The sequence below is a fragment of the Bos indicus x Bos taurus genome, chromosome 13 (genome assembly GCF_003369695.1).
Source record: "Bos indicus x Bos taurus breed Angus x Brahman F1 hybrid chromosome 13, Bos_hybrid_MaternalHap_v2.0, whole genome shotgun sequence".
Taxonomy (NCBI): Eukaryota; Metazoa; Chordata; class Mammalia; order Artiodactyla; family Bovidae; genus Bos; species Bos indicus x Bos taurus.
In genome coordinates this window covers 71,974,998-71,990,133 of record NC_040088.1, presented here as the reverse complement: position 1 = coordinate 71,990,133, position 15,136 = coordinate 71,974,998, and the positions used below count along the sequence as shown (strand labels likewise).

The following is a 15,136-nucleotide window of genomic DNA, read 5'->3' as shown; positions in this document are numbered from 1 at the left end:
AAACACTAAAAACTTCCACCCCAAGAATTCCTTTCCAAAGTGTTTGCAACATGTGGGGAGAGTAGAAAAATTACATTTATTTTGTTTTGAAGATTTTAAGTGCTGTCTATAAATATGTTATACAAACAAAATCTACTTAAAGAAAAACAAATGATAAAATTGTGTGTATCTGTATGTGTGAGAATCCATTTTAAAAACATGCAACATTCAAAATTCCAAAATTTCATTCTGCTATGGTCATTGACTGTGGAACAAAATTGGAAATCCTCCATAGCAATGTTATTTTGAGCCTATGTCTTTCGTACTAAATGTACTCAGAAGTACATTAAAATGGTTTTGACCTTGAACATGGGTGAATCAAGACCATTCCTTAAAAAGAGATAGAGCCTTATACAATCAAATACCATACTATTTGGCAGCATCTAATCTGCTAGGAAAAGCTGACCAACTTTGAAATCCTGTATAATCCTTCCCTCTCAGGACAGGTACAGACATGCCCTATGCTATTAATTTTACATGCTAGACTCTAAGATGAAAGATGAATACTGAGGAGAAAAAATACTAACTGACATTGCCAGAGGGTAATTATGATTTTTTAAAAGAGAGCAGTTAAAAGTTATCTGATTACAAACCACTGTGGATGAATATTCTTTGAAAAAATTTAAAAATTATGTTTGGGTTAATATATCTGAGTTGAAGTTCCATTTTACTCTTTATTGAAGTTGTTTTGTTACAGTACTTTATAAGGGAAAAAATTCAAAAGATACTTCCATTGGAGGAAAAATAAAATTACAGTATGAGCTATTATCCCTTCTTTAAAAAATAAGAATAACAAAAAATTTCCCATTTTTATAAAATTAGTTTTATTCCATCAACAAGGATACCTCTAAAACAGCTGGCAATTTATCTGGCACCTCAGTATATTAATTTATTATTGCCTGGTACATATTTTTACAAATTTAAGACTTAAGTATAAGGAAACTGTGAAATTATTTGTTTACCTCTTGATAAGCAATCTGGAAAGATATCATAAACAAGGAGTATGATTTGTTTACTATATAGCCCACTTATCCACACTTAAGCAATTTTTAAACAAGGGAAATTGTACATAAATTTCATAATGTGGCTTATAATTTCTTACAAGGAAACAAAGTTGACAGGTCAAAATTAGCATTTGAATGTCGACACTGAATCGACATGCAAAGTTTTAAATAACTTTGACAAAGTTATTTAATGTAATATTCTATTTTTAAAAGATAAAGCTATCAGAATTATATAGTCTATTTAAATTAATCTCTTCTCCATGCCTGAGAATTTTAAATCCTTGATGTCAAGCTTCAAGTAAATATTCTTTAAAGCTGTGTGCTATTTAAGAAAATGCACTATATTCAAGCGTCAGTATATTTTTGTTTCTGTAGCACTGCTAAGTCTACATAGCTGTTCAAAGCATTTACATGTTTGCATATGCTGGTATACTTTTATGAACAAAAAGACATAGCCAGACCAGGATAAAGTGCAATACTTAGCGTTGATATAGCATTATAATTTATGAGGTAATAGTCAAATCATGAAATATAACTACCCTCAATAAGACTCTCTGGGCTCAGGCATTTTAAGTACTTTTTTTTTAACCAAACAATTTCTTTTTTTGTTTGTTTTTTTTGTTGTTGTTGCTCAATAACGTACCATATTTTTCTTCTTTTTACCTTTTGAAACCCTTCACCAATTTCTCCAGCCTCTCACCCCTCCAACCCTAGCAATCACCAATCTGTGAGCTAGATCTGCATATATCTGAGTTGAGGTTACATTTACTCCCTTTAAAATGAGTATGTTACGTCCTTTTGTTTACTATGAAGTCAGTCTATTTTTTTTTAATTTATTCAAGTATAGTTGATTCACAATGTTGTGTTAATTTCTGCTGTACAGCAAAGCGATCAGTTATACACACACATATACATGTATGTATGCGTGTACACACACACATACACATCTTCTTTCACATCTCTCTTTCATACTCTTTTCCATTATGGTTTATCACGGGATATTGGCTACAGTTCCCTATGCCGTATGGCAGGACCTTATGAAAACACCCTATTTTTGAGCTGAGATGTATAGGAACATACTAAGGCCTGACGCTGGTGAGGATTTCCACGGTCAGGACCACAGGGTGCTTTCACGTGCGTGTCCTTACTCAGCCTGTGGCAATCTGGTGAGCAGCCAGGACAGGACAGATCTGCAAGCTGATCTTGTAGACAGAGGACTGTGGATCCGAGGGGCTCCCCACTTCCCCCAAATTACATGGCTCCAGGGAAACGGGGCAGGGATGCCCTTCTACTGCCAACTGCTAGACAAATGTACTTACTTATTATTCAACAAATGTAAATCTTTAAGAAAGTTGTGATAGAAAGAAACATGCCTTTAATGCTTCCACGGTTGCATCAAGCGTCTCAGGTGGCAGAAGGTGGGACACAGATGGACATATCATGCCACCTCTCAGACCCGAGGGAAGGTCCTGAGGAGTAAGGCTGAGTGGGGCTTTACTCCATTCTAGGCAGAAGGAGCATCTTACTTTTAAATCTTCAAAGTATTAACACTTCCCCAGACAGCCTTTAGATTCAAGTGCCTCGCAGTGTCTATGACCATGTACTCAGTTGCCTTCTTTAAAGCGGACTGACAAAGTTTTGTTTTTGTCCAGCAATCGTGGTTCATTCTTACCCCTGAAGATGTGGAGGTACGGCTGCAATACATCTAAAGCAGATGAAAACTCTGAGGACGTGAGGTGACTCCTACCTTCAGTTACTGTGTACATGCTAAGTCGCTTCAGTCGTGTCCAACTCTCTGTGACCCCATTGACTGTACCCCACCAGGCTCCTCTGTCCAAGGAATTCTCCAGGCAAGAATACTGGAGTGTGTTGCCATTTCCTTCTTCAGCAGATCTTCCTGACCCAAGGATCAAACCAGAGTCCCTTATGTCATCTGCATTGGGCAAGTGGGTTTTACCACAAGATCCATCTGGGAAGACCTGTTACTGCAGAACCCTCTAAAAACCCCAGAACACACACACTAAATAGCACAGTCACTTCTCCCTAAGTCCTGATACCATTTTCCTTACACTTTTAAGATAAAAGACAACCAAAGATAGTACAATACAAATCAGGAAATACATTTTAAAACCTTGCGTGTGTACATTAAAACTACCTCCAGGTCACAAGCATGGTAATTTATGTTGTATTTTAGTAGAAAAAGTTACTTTCTGCTACATAGCAGCCCTGCTGCCCATGAAGCGCTTGCTCCCATGAATATACAGGCTGATGAACTTAAAGTGAACCAGAAGATGCAGGTTCCCTGGGCTACTGTGCAGTCACAGCATGTTCTTATGTAACTGATACATCTGTGGTATGTTTAGTCATGTGCTTCCTTACATAGATAACCTTCCCCTTCTTTCTGAGATGCCCTGAAACTGAGCATTCAGCTTGTAACAACTAAAACGTGCCAAGCACTTGACTATGGATGTCTCATAACAACTCTTTGAAGATTCCTTTTCTCCATCTTCTAGATGAGAGTGATGGAGAATACATTTCTATTACTTCCAAGAGATGACTTTACAATCTGTGCTCATCTCAAACCTCTTTGGGATTATATTAAAATGCAACCCGAATGTCAGCAGCTCCTGCTGCCTTCCACTTTCTGTGTCCCCTGATCAGACTTTGTCATAGCCCACTGCCAGCCTGGACACAGAACTCAGCCCATCTTTGAATTTATCAAAGAGAATTCAGCCACAGAAAAGCATCAGTGAGCGCTGGAACCAGCTGAGGTTTTAAGGAACCACAGAGGAGGGAGTTCACCTCTGGATCCACTCAGCAACAATAAAGAAGCAAATCCTCATGAGACAGCTCTGTTCTCGTGCCAAAGTCCTTCCTCGCCCCATCCATCACCAGCAGTCCTAGATCTTCACCAGCCCCTCCTGCTCACAGGCTTCCAGGCTCCAGGCTTCTCTCTCATGAACTGCTCCCATTTCTCACTCCCTCCGTAGCACAGAGCAATTTTCTTTTTCCTACAACCACTTCTCCACTCGCTTCTTCCTAATACACCTCCAAGATCAGTGAAACTGGGGTCCCTCTAGGTACAGAACCCATTGCACTTAGAGACCAGCAAGGGGTTTAATTAATTCCTATAAAAACTTCTGGTATGGAATGTTAGGTCTACACTGGTAATTCTGACATGTAGAGTCGAGCACTGTATCTATAATAACACAAAGGCTTGTCTACGGGAAGGAAGACTTGGGCTCACCCAAACCTACCATTTCCTGCCAATGTTTTCAAACAGATCTTCACAACACTCAACACGATCTGAAGGACCTTGACCATTTATGTGTTGACTTCATTTCTGGGTTTCCCTCTAACAGATAATAAGCTCTGTGAGTGCATGGTCTTTGTCTGCTTTGCTCACTCCTATGTTCCTGATTTACAGAAAGGGCCTTTCACCTAGTAGATATTTTTTGGATGAATGACTGAACAAATATATGAATGAATAGTGGCCAGAGAAGGTAACATTCAGTTTTGAAGCTCTGAGCCATCAACAGCATGCATCCCAGATTTTGACCTGCAACCAACAATGCACAATTGAGTGAGAAATTATCTCCCAACACTCCCGAGGAAATTCCATTCTTCCCTGTGCAAAGTTCTAGAAAGTGTTTTCATAACCTGAATGTGGAGGGAGACAGAAGTAAAGAGGCTGCTCTCTCTCAGTGAGGATGATAAAATGTACTGTGATTCATCTCAAATTATTTACTGAGTGACTGAAATGTGCCAGAAACTGGAGTAGCCAAGGAGACTACATGAGTTGCAACACGGTCTCTGTCCCCATGTTCATATATCCATGCTTTTCCAGACACTAGTCCTTTGACTTTGAAGACCTTGGTTGTGCCAGGCAAACTCACCCTCCTCTCAGGCTCTGCTCACCTGCACCTCCCCTGACAACAGGCTGTCTACCATTGGTGCTTCCCAAGATACTGGGATTACCCAATATCTACTACTCCCGAGACATAATTCAACCAATCTGCTATTATTTGAGTACATACATCTCAGTTCAGTTCAGTTCAGTTCAGTCGCTCAGTCGTGTCCGACTCTTTGCGACCCCATGAATCGCAGCACTCCCTGTCCATCACCAACTCCCGGAGTTCACTCAGACTCACATCCATTGAGTCGGTGATGCCATCCAGCCATCTCATCCTCTGTCATCCCCTTCTCCTCCTGCCCCAAATCCCTCCCAGCATCAGAGACTTTTCCAATGAGTCAACTCTTCACATGAGATGGCCAAAGTACTGGAGTTTCAGCTTTAGCATCATTCCTTCCAAAGAAATCCCAGGGCTGATCTCCTTCAGAATGGACTGGTTGGATCTCCTTGCAGTCCAAGGGACTCTCAAGAGTCTTCTCCAACACCACAGTTCAAAAGCATCAATTCTTCAGCGCTCAGCCTTCTTCACAGTCCTCTACACCCCACCAAAACACAGCAAGCCTGATGAGTCAAAGCCTACATATATGACCTCACAGAATCTTACCAAAGATCTCTGCTGAATGAATTAGTAATTTGCAGAAGACAGGTGTGCTGCTCTTGGCTTCTGAGAACTACTCACAAGCATGGTGCAAAGTACATCTTTGGGTTGCAATTAATTCTAAGGCTGAAAATACTAACAAATGACTGTACACACAATAGACTTCTCAGCATAACCTGCCAAAACCCACCACCTTTCTTTAGATTTGAAAAGTCTTAGATATAAATTCCTATTGATTCTTTAGAACCATTCAAGAGAAAAAATTTTTTTCCATTGCAGCATTTCATTCTCAAAAAGCGGCTTGGCTTGAAAGTCTCCCATTTTCATGTCATATGTCTGTTAAGACAATCAGGGTTTTGTGCCAGCCATTGGCTGGGAACAATGGATCTGTGTTTACTTTAGTTGAGATTAGAGAATTTGTCAGCAGTCACCTTATCAAAGACATCACTTTTGGGTCTCCCTGCCAGTAAGTAATGGTTGGGTTGAAAGATTAGTAAGAATGTCTTGAAGTGACTTCTTAGAGGCAGTAGGTCAAAGACTTGCCGTGTTTCTCATCACTCAACCTGGCTCTCCATGTTCAAAAACAGGAATCCATTCTTCTGTGTTACTAATGGGACCGTGTCTTGAGACCTGTCTCAATCATCTTCTTCTAGATATAAGTAAAGACATAAAACCAGTAGGGGCATTCCCTACGTGATGGTCCAACGCCCTTCCTCTTCTCTCACTGAAACCCCAAGAGTTACTCTTTGCTAGGAATTCTGGAAATGGACCAAGTTGGCTATCTTACACTCTAACTGAAGTTATATGTCTCAAGTCACACAAAGTCATGCATGGTTCAGAAAGAAAGGGCTTTCTGTGGCATCACTCTGTTTTTCACCTACAAAAGCATTTCTCCTTAGAAGTGACAATGAGTATTAGAAGCATGTTCTCAAAGGTCTTGCTACTCAAAGAGGAACCCCTGGAGGAGCAGCATTAGCATAACCTGGGAGTCCAACAAAATGCAAATTCATGCCTCCTTTCCTATCCAGGTTGACTGAATCAGAATTGGAATAAAGGTGGGACTGAGGAATCCTCGTTTCAACAAGATTGCCAATGATTCTGATGTGCACCAAAATTTGAGATCTGCTTTAAAGTACTCCCGTGTAGATTTCTCAGCCATACTTCCCTAAGGACCAAAATAAAAAAGCTGGAACAGGCAATCGCTTTTAGGTTCCTACAAGTGCTAACAGTGTTATATACAGGTTTTGCTCTAGGATAACTGCAAGAGAGACTTGCTAAATAAAACTTGTTCACCAAAGGAGCAGAATTAAGATTGACAGGGGAGGCAAAGATCCAGAACTAGCCGTTTGTTCTCTTTAAGTTCCTAGTGTTTGCCAATGAGTGGTTTTGGGTAAGGTCAATACAGAGTAGTTCTAACCCCCAAAAGAAAAAAGGATTATGGGTGAGTCCTCTTATGGATGAGTTTAGCCTGCTTACTCCTCCCTGCCTCACATGAGGTGATCACAGAAACATCAGGTGAACTTCTCTCCACAGATTTCTTCATCATTATGATAAGTTGCACCATGAGACATTCTGTGGTGCATCTACGAAATGAGTGAAATTCTAAACCATTCTCAGGGTGAATCTTGAATGAAAAACTTCAGAAGAGACATTACAAGAGATGGAACTGATGCTTCAGAAGTGAAGAAAATCGTAAGAGACCACTATGAAAAATTACATACCATCACATTACAAGAAGCTAGTGCATAAAACAGAAAAGAAGCAGACTCAACGACAGAGAACAAACTAGTGGTTACCAGTGGGGAGAGGGAAGGTGGCAGGGGCAATATAGGTTTAGGGGACAAAAAAGGGGTTATTATGGGATTATATGAAATCACATGTGTGAAACTTCTGAAAACTGTAAAGCACTACAGAATTTAAAGAATCTTTCATTCAATGAAAAAAACACATTCATGACAAGGAAATAAAAAAGGTATGTTTCTATACACTAATAATAAACCATACAAAAAGGAAATTAAGAAAACAGTCACAGCCAAAAGAATAAAATACTTAGGAATAAACTTAATCAAGAAAGCAAGAATTGTATGCTAAAAGCTATAAAACAGAGATGAAGAAGTTAAAGAAAACACACGCAAATAGAATTATATCTTTCCAGTCTTCATAGACTGGAAGATTTGATATTGTTAAAATGTCCATACCACCAATAGTCATCTAGAGATTAAATGCAATTCCACAATAATCTCAATGGCACTTATACGAAGAGAGAAAGCAATCTTAAAATTCATACAAAATCACAACAGTCACTAAATAGCAAAAACAATCTTGAGAAAGAAGAACACAGCTAAAGGCATCACACTTCCTGGTTTCAAAATATATTACAAAGCTAAGTAATTAAAACAGTATGGTGCTGGCATAAAGATAGACATATAGATCAGTGGAAAAAAATCAAGAACTCAAAAATAAACCCACATACATATGGCAAGTGATCTTCCACAAGGGTGTCAAGAAAACACAACAGGGAAAGGACAGTTTCTTCAACAAATGGAGTCTGGGAAACTACATATCCATATGCAAAAGAAAGAAATCAGACACTTACTTTATGTCTTGCATTAAATCAACTGAAAATGAATTAAAGACTTACACTTTGGACTTGAAACTGAAAAACTCCTAGAAGAAAAACATAGAAGGAAGCTCCTTGACACTGAGCTTGGCAATGATTTCCTAGATACGTACCAAAAGCACAGGCAGCAAAAGCAAAAATAGGTCCGTGGGACTACATTAAACTCAGAAGCTTCTGAACAGCAAAGGAAACTATCAACAGAATAAAAGAGCAACAGATGGAGTGGGAGAAAATATTTGCAAACCATTCACCTGATAAGGGGTTAATATCCAAAATATATAAGGGATCCCTACAACTCAATAGAAAAACACCAAATAACCCGAGTTTTTAAATGGGCAAAGGACCTAAATAGACATTTCTTCAAAGAAGACATACAAATGGCCAACAGGTATATGAAAACGTGCTCAACATTACTAATCCTCAGGGAAATGCAAATCAAAATCACAACAAGACATCATCTCACACCCATTAGAATGTTCTATCTGTGTTTGTGCTCAGTTGCTCAGTTACATCTGACTCTTTGCAACCCCATGGACTGTAGACCTCCAGGCTCCTCTGTCCATAGGATTTTCCAGGCAAGAATACTAGAGTGGGTTGCCATTTCATTCTCCAGTGATCTTCCTGACCCAGGGATTGAACCCATGTCTCTTGTATCGCCCACATTAGCAGGCAGGTTCTTTACCACTGGGCCACCTGGGAAGCCCCTGTTAGAAAGGCTGTTACCAAAAAGCTAGAACTTATTCAGCTGCAGATCTGCTGTACAACACTGTGCCTATAGTTAATGATATGCTACTGTGCAGTTTAAAATTTGTTAACAAGTTAAATCACATGTTAAATGCTTTTACCACAATGAAAAAAACAATCCCATTATCCCTCTCCTCTGTCTCATTTTGGTTAAACAATCTCCCCGTGGGGTTTTGGAGTTCTTGGCAGATGTGAAAGTGCCCGATCGTGAGGACTCTGGGAAGCAAGAAGGCACGGTTAGCAGAGACTACTGACGTCAGACGAGCAACACGACTTCCGCATTCTGCTTTGAGTGTGAGCGCCCAAAATCTTCAGAAAGCTTAGGGCCAGTTATGAAACCCCTAAGGCATCATACATTCAAGTTAAGCAGGACAAAAAGAAACAAGATACAAAGCATTTGTACCTTGAATGAAAGAAAAAAAAGCAATAAAAAAGAAAAGCTAATGAAGAAGATAAGTCATGATGCATTGGCAAAACCATCTTGAGAATCTTGTATAATCACCCCTGATAGCCCTAACCTATCAGTTCAGCTTGAAACTATGAACACCTGCTCACATTGTCACTTTTTATTATTCAAAATTTACTGAAGTTGTTTTTTTCAAGGCAAGTCCATTTATTTACCCAAGTGGATATTTAAAAACCTGAGGGAGCCATCTGGTGGCTTGTGTGCCTAATTAGAATCCTTCTCCTGGGCACAAGATTGCTGCCCTGTGGGCACTGTCATTGGAGCAAATGACACAAGACAAAAAAGAGTTGACAAAAAGCATTCTCGTGGTGTATGAAAGCCAAACAGTGCCGTTTAGCTACAACCAAACCAAAATTAAGGGTGGGCATCCTTAAGAGTAATTCTGATATTATTTTCTCTACCTGCTCTGAAAAAGAAACTAAATAATGGCTATGAATAACAAAAAATTCTGTTGTGAACTCTTTCAAGATTGCATTTTCTCATAGAATAAGGAGACAATTCAATAATCAAAAAACTAGAAATCAAACCAAAAACATAGATTGATGGCTTGCTGAAACAATGCTTAAGTTAAACCAGCTATACATCTTATTCTGACTTTGTAAGAGAGCAGTAGCATAAGATGGGAAGATACAGGTTCTGCTCAGAAAAATAAAAAATTCAAGTCCTGAGCATTGTTAATAAAATAATTTAGTATTTAATACACTTATGCTATGCTATGCTAAGTCACTTCAGTCGTGTCCGACTCTGTGTGACCCCACAGATGGCAGCCCACCAGGCTCCCCCATCCCTAGGATTCTCCAGGCAAGAACACTGGAGTGGGTTGCCATTTCCTTCTCCAATGCATGAAAGTGAAAAGTGAAAGTGAAGTCGCCCAGTCGTGTCCAACTCTTAGCGACCCCATGGATTGCAGCCTAACAGGCTCCTCCGTCCATGGGATTTTCCAAGCAAGAGTACTGGAGTGGGGTGCCATTGCCTTCTCTGTTAATACACCTAGTACACCCTTTTATTCAGGTCCAGAATGTTAATGGTTTCGGTGCAGAGTCTACTTCTTCAAATACTGGAAAATTCTTTCTCTGTAATACATTTTTTTTCATGTTTTAAAAAGCATACGTACGATGCTCATTAGGAAGGAGAAAAGAGGACTTCAAAATTTCAGATAATTGCCTTGAGTAAGAAGTGGTTCTTCTGTAACAACACACTTTATAAACTTTTCTTATAAAGCTTCCATTACTTCAACTTGCCCAGCATCAAATAAGTTACTGGAAATGATTTTTTTTTCCTTTTGCATGAGGAAAACCCAGTTTCTTAACACAAAAGACGAATTACACTGCTTTCACTGGCAACCATGAAGAACAAGCACTTAAGAGTTTCTCATTATTGCCTGTACAGTTTATTGTTAAAATATAAACTGGCTATAGAAATGTACCAGAAAGCTGGCGTAAATGTGGAAAATAAAAACGAAACTTCTCAAATTTCTTCTAAAACCAATACAAAGACTACTTAAAAAAAGATATATCTCCTAAACTACAATTTAAACCAAATACAACATTAAAAAAGACTATGAAATGTACATTGTTGCTGGACTATTTCTAAATTAATGGAATTCTTTTTTTCATCATTTAACATTTTTTAACATTATTACTGTGGTTGTCCTGGATAAATTGAACACTTTCTGTGGTTGACAACTAGAAGTATGTAAATTACATGCTAATTGAAACTACTTTAATTACATTAAGAGTATGTTCCACCTTTTATTGAATTGTTTTCTTTATATCAGTTTTAACTCCAATTGTTACTGCCATTGTGTTTATTTCCTATGGATAGTAAAGCATATCCTGTTTTTATTTTTAATTTATATTCATCTTTGTTTTGTATTCAATATGAAACAGAGTTCAGTTTTTAAAGCTCAAATGATTCCTTCACATTCAAATCAGAAATTCATTAGTTTAAAACTTAATGAAACAGAACCATTTTTGTCGTAACACTTGCTTTGGAAATGTGAACTCGTTCGAACATGACTGATATATCACAAAATTTCCCATTTGCATAAATGCAATTCTGCCTGTGAGAAACACTAAGTCAGATCCAAATCAGGGCAATTTTGCTCCTGAGAGGATATCTGGCGATGTTTGGAGACATTTCTGGCACTTAATGGGTAGACATTAAAGGTGTTGGCAATCATCCTACCATGAGCAACACAGCTCCCCCAACCCCCCACCACAACACAGAATTATCCAGCACCAAACATCAGTGGCGAAATGGGTGAGGGACACTGCACTGGTGAAGAAAACGGTGAGCTGTGCAGCAGAAACAAAACGCACACACTGCACACCCTTCAAGCGTGGACCGGGCGCCCTGCATTTCCCTGAGCCTCCGTCACAGTCACAACTTCCCATCTGGCTGCTGACCATGCTCCTCCCCTCCTCTTCCAGCGACTAACAAGCTCCAACCCTTCTTACACCCACTTCCACAAGCACATTTCAAGGAGTGTTTTTAAGGTAACTACTTCTAAACCACTTAACATGCAAAAAATTATGCTGTCTCTACTAGGTTCCCATGGACTTCTGGAGAGTTGCATACCTTACACCATTTCTCCATAAGCTCTGTGGTTTTTGTGATGATTATGTGATTTTTGCATCACATAAGAAGTCTTGGAAAAATATACGATATTATTATAGGAGAAATGAATGCATTTTTTATTTCTGTGTTAAATATACGTATTCTTCTCTCCTCTCTGATTAAATTTCTTAATGTTAAAGCATTTTCAAAATATGTTCCATGGTCTAAACGGATTTTTAAAACAACTTCCAAAAGATGGCTTCTAAGCATACATAAGGGCATGAGAGAGGGGTGTTCCCCTGGTTCTACCACTACCTAGAACTTGAAAATAGATGCCTACCCTGGTGCCTGATACATAACAGGCACTCAGTACTTACTAAATAAGCAAAATGCCTTCTGCCGCCCCACCCCCACAAGATCTAAGTATAATCTGATAGAGGGTATGAACATCCATGACATTTCTACATTTAACCTTTAAAAATACATTATACTCTCATATAATATACAATGACATGGTCTTCTGCATGCAAAAGTTAGATGCTCACACAATCAATCAGAGCTTTGCATTCATGACCAAAGTCAAGTTTGAGTTGAATCACCACGCTTGTCTGTACAACAGTATTTCATTGTTGGAATATCTTTGACATTTTCCTATTATTAATTACGAAAATAGATGTTAAAGGACAAGATGCACCTGCAGCAACTAGTGATAAAAATGAAGATCTTACAACAGTAACGCAGGTGAGATGAGACAAAGATGGCGCCTATGAAACGGAGCCAAAGTGACCAGCTGACTGCTTACTGCACTCCAGCTTGTCCACTGTTTGGGTTTAGTTATGAAAGGACAGAACAAAAGTCAAAGAACTATATGGGACGCTAGTAATACAGCTCCAGAAACTGTGACTAAAGGATTAGGGGTAATGAAGGCTTCTGGATATTTTTAGATACCTATTTATATAAATATTAGTGTATTTAAAAATCTGTCTGGAATAGAAATATTTAAGTGTACTGGTCAAGTTTTGCAAGTAAGTGCCATGTTCTGGGGAATACAGTCTGCAAGAAGATAGAGGTTTGTATTAATATTCTAAAGAAGAAACACACCTATGAGGGTGAGCATGGGAATCAAGCAACAAGGGAAACGCAGAGAAAAGGCCAACCAGGACCGAGTGAGCAGTGCCTTCCAGCACGGTTGGGGGGACACTGGCTGTGACCATGGTCTGTGGCAGGAATGTGCCTACAATGGAGGCGAAGGGTTCAGACTATCCATCACACTTGACGGCGGCAGCCATTAAAATAACCCCATTCCTGCCGCTTGCTCTGATTCCAAGCAGTCTCCTGATTGTAGCTTGCTTCTTCAGATAATTTTGCTTAAAGGCAAAGAATAGGATGCTTAGCAAACATGAGCTCACTGGATAATTACACATTTCATTATTAATCAATAAAACTAGCTTTCTCCTTCTGTTGATGGATTCTGTTCTGACCAAAAGATCTACTCTTGGAGTGCTGAGAAATCAGTGAGGTCTAGATGCTGGCCTTGCAGGGCACTGATGCAGCCAGGTATATGCCACCCCTTGAGGGCCACCTACACGCGCAGCTGACCTTCCCTGGGTCTTCCCCAGTCCTAACGACCATCTGCAGCTGCATAATTTTCAAGCACAGGGATGGCCCAACCCCGCTAACTTCCATTCTCTCTACTCTGATTCCTACAAATGTTGATCAAAGTCTACATTCCCTCCCTGGTTGTTGTTGTTTTTTTAAAACCAAGATGCATGTGTATCTGCTGTGCCAACACAGAATGTCCAGGCCTTAAATGTCACTGCTGTGAAAAGCCAGTCAGCAATAAGCAACCTGGAATTCTCAAGAACAAAGTTAACCTAATGTCACACTTTGACCAACCTCTGGATAACAGGCACTTAGTTTATGGAAACTCCAAAGCCTAAACAAGACCCATAACAAACCTATGGTGTCTTCCACAAGTCTTCAACAGTTTGATTTCTTAAAGGAGGCACCCACTTAACAGAAGCCCTAAGGAGATCTGAAATAGGCTCCTCCAGGAGTTTCAAAAGAATCTTTCTGTATGGAAATGTGTTTTATCATGTGATTATGCTTTGCTCTTTTCACAGACAGCGATCTTTGAAACTCTTCAAAGTGTCAGTTTGACAGTGTAGCCGCTGTTGATAAGCTCCTTCCTCTCTGCCCAGGCACACGCACACACGCACTGGGTCTCCCTCCACTTTTTTTTTAATGTGGACCATTTAAAAATGTTTCATTTATCTTCGCCTGTGCTTTGTCTTCACTGCTACACAGGCTTTTCTCTAGCTGCAGTGCATGGGTTTCTCACTGAGGTGGCCTCTCTTGTTGCAGAGCACAGGCTCTAGGCTGCACGGACTTCACTAGTCGTGGCTGCTGAGCTCTAGAGCACAGGCTCAGTAGTTGTGGTGCACTGAGGCATGTGGGATCTTCCTGGATCAAAGATCGAACCCATGTCTCCTGCATTGGCAGGGGGATTCTTTACCACAGAGCCAAGAGGAAGTCCCCAGGGCCATTTCTGGAAGCTGGCTTTGAACTACCTTGATGTGCACGCCTACCCTAGCCCATCTTCCATTTGACTGTAAATACTCTAGAAACAAGGGCTGCACCTGAACTTCCCTGAATGTGTCACAACGACCGCTGCCCTGAGATGTTTCGACAAACGTCCCTTTCCATTGGCTCTGAGGATCTTCAGGCGAAGAAGAGTGGGATGTTCCTCAGAATACAAGTGAAGTCTGGCTCTTGGACTTCTTGGTGAAATTCTTAAAAATATCTTCTTACATCTTCTATGTCCCCTGTTCATGGCAAAAGAGCAGATGCCCCAGAAATAGGTACTGACAATATGCATAAGTCAGCAAATAAACCCTACTTTGCCCCCAGAAAGTAAAAGTAAATGAAGTTAAAAGAACAGCAGCTGAGTGTGGCTGAGTATATGAGAAACATGATCAGATGGCATGGTACACAGAATATTTCAAATCAGGTTTGTCCAAGAAAAATGTATCATGTTTATGGGAAACATGTTTATTTTCCCAATTTAATTGAGAAATATTTGGCATAATCACTGTATAAGTTTAAGGTGTACAGCATGATGGTTTGATTTACAAATATTGTGAAATGATTACCACAATAGGGTCAGCTAACATCCATTTTCTCATAGATACAT

The 15,136-nt window shown here is 39.7% G+C and overlaps 1 protein-coding gene across 2 annotated transcripts in view; it reads right to left on the bottom strand.

Moving 5' to 3' along the window:
- CAMK1D (calcium/calmodulin dependent protein kinase ID) overlaps positions 1–15,136 on the bottom strand; it is a 393,969-nt gene that overhangs the window by 94,538 nt on the left and 284,295 nt on the right. The window lies entirely within an intron of this gene.